Genomic DNA, 2829 nt, shown 5'->3' with positions numbered 1-2829 from the left:
CAAGGATCACACAGATACCAAAGCAGTTAGAATTTATCACACAGAGGCTACATTTGGCCAGGACAGACACCCATAAATCCAACTGTTCAACGAATCCTAGAACTGTCAAGATCTTGAAGATTCATTAGTTCTGAGGACATCTTGATCAGCTTCTTATTTCTGGACAGGACCTCTAACCTCTCTAGAAGAATGACAAAAATTTCTTTCAGCTGCCATCCCTGTACACAGAAAACTGTTCCTTTAATGTTTAGGAACCCACAAATATATAATTCAATTTGTTTCCTCTTTTAAAAATGCTTTTTTTGGGGTGACTTTTTCATTTAGTCCTCTGTTGTGTTTTAACAGTAATTTAAAAATTTTTTAGACTGTGCAGAAATGAATAGATTGACTTTGATGATTAAAGAAAGAGAAGATTCAGAATACTTTAAGACATGGAATCAATTTTGCCATTGGTTAGAAAAGAGATACAAATAACTAAATTAATAGTTATGTATAACTATTAATACATAACTACTAATGTAGTGTTATAATTAGAATATTGGGTTAGTGATGAATTGTTGTAATGGCGAGAATGAAGATAGAAGAAACAAGAAAAAGAAGAATTTTTGGAGACAACACTGAGATGTCACCTGGAAGGAATGACTGATGTATTAAATGTTTCTTTGTCTAAAAAATAAAAAAAAAACGTTAAAAAAGAGATTTATATACATATACTTACATGAACATACATATCAGGGGTGGGTTCTACTTATCTTTACTACCGGTTCGAATCGCGCCCGCGTGCGCTCTTCTGCGTATGCGCAGATCACCTATGATGACGTCCAGGTCAGTGGGCGGAGCCTCCCACCAGTTTTACTACCGGTTCTTGCGAACCGGTCCGAACTGGGGGCAACCCACCATTGATACATATGCACTCAGCACCTTAGTATTTAGAAGTGAACATTGTAGTTTTTAATCCACAAAGTAGTTTTATAATCCCGTCGATGTGTTTTTTGAGTCTCTTGTATTTTATTAGCTACATCTAAGGGGTTATGGTATATTATTTGACTTGTGTCTATAGATTTACAATACGTTGTAATAATTACACAAAATACTGATTTTTTTTAATTTTTTAAAATTTATTTTAAATACAAGTAATGCAAACGATAGGAACATACACCTATACATCTAAATCAGTGGTGAAATTCAATTTTTTTTACTACCAGTTCTGTGGGTGTGGTTTGGTGGGCGTGGGGTGGTTTGGTGGGCATGGCAGGGGAAGGATACTGCAAAATCTCCATTCCCTCCTCACTCCTGGGGGAAGGATATTGCAAAATCTCCATTCCCACCCCACTCTGGGGCCAGCCAGAGGTGGTATTTGCTGGTTCTCGGAACTACTCAAAATTTCCACTACCGGTTCTCCAGAACCTGTCAGAACTTGCTGGATTTCACCCCTGCATCTAAATACAAAGGAAAGGAAAGGAAAGGAAAGGAAAGGAAAGGAAAGGAAAGGGAAAAAAGAAAGAAAGAAAGAAAGAAAAGAAAAGAAAAGAAAGAAAAGAAAGGAAAGGAAAGGAAAAGAAGAAAAGAAAAGAAAAGAGAAAAGAAAAGAAAAGAAAAGAAGAAAGAAAAGAAAAGAAAAAAAAGAAAAGAAAAAAGAAGAAAAAAGAAAAGAAGAAAAGAAAAGAAAGAAAAGAAAAGAAAAAAAGAAAAGAAAAGAAAGAAAAGAAAAAAAAAGAAAAGAAAAGAAAAGAAAAGAAAAGAAAAGAAAAATAATACAGTGTATCCCCACCCCCGGAGACCATCCCCCCCTTATATTTCTTCTTCCATAACAATTAAAAGATATACAATCTATTCCAATTGTGCCCCTTTCCCCTCCAAAACAACATATATTCTTGAATAGGTTTATTCCCTTTGCCTTCCACCAACACTGATTTTATAAAATACCCCCATGCCCCAGAGTTAAAAGAGAGCTCAGCTTAGAATCTCTACCTAGCTACCAGCAAACCAAATCCAACCTCCCTTGGATTCCATTGATCCTTATGTAACTCCTAGCAGGTGCTGACTCTTACTTGCAAACATTCCTCTGCATAGTGATGAGTAGCAACAAATCGGTTTAATTGGACCTTCACACGCCGACTATGGTTAGGTCTATGGATTCTCCACTCTTGGGGCCGGTGTCACAACCAACTTTGTGTCAACTTATGACTTGACACTTTCTATGATCCACTTACTGTATTTTTCAAACTATAAAATGCACCAGAATATAAGACACACCAAGATTTCGAACAGGTAAAAAGGGAAAAAAAGTTTTTGCCCTTCCCGGGCCCCAGCAGGACTCTGCAGGCCTCCCAAACCCTCTGCATGTCCCTTTTGCACAGAGGGTTTGGGAGGCCTGCAGAGTGCTCCTGGTGACTGGGGAGGGCAATAACCTTTTGTGAAAAACTGCCCCATTTTTGGCCTCCCAACCCCCCCATACATCATGCTTTTGCCCTCCCCAGCCTCCAGGAGCACTCTGTAGGCCTCCCAAACTCTCTGCAGGCCCCCTTTTTTGCAAAAAACAGGCCTGTTTTTGGTGGAAACTTGACGTGTGGGACGGGATTTCGGGAGGCCAAAAATGGCTGTATTTGGTGTATAAGACGCACCAACATTTCCACCCTCTTTTTTTGGGGGGGAATGCATCTTATACTTCAAAAAGTATGGTATTTTTTTTTAATCGGCTCTTTCTTTAAACATATGCCTTTAAAAATCATCGAAATATTTTGTTCCCAATTCCAGCAGGGGCAAACACGCTCTGTCGCCCTTGAGAAGAGTAGGTGTATATAATTCATCCATTATGAATCACGGAGC

The sequence above is a fragment of the Pantherophis guttatus genome, chromosome 14, assembly GCF_059756535.1.
Source record: "Pantherophis guttatus breed Tessera chromosome 14, ASM5975653v1, whole genome shotgun sequence".
Classification (NCBI taxonomy): domain Eukaryota; kingdom Metazoa; phylum Chordata; class Lepidosauria; order Squamata; family Colubridae; genus Pantherophis; species Pantherophis guttatus.
The sequence above is the reverse complement of the archived record's forward strand: the minus strand, read 5'-3'. Positions refer to the sequence as shown.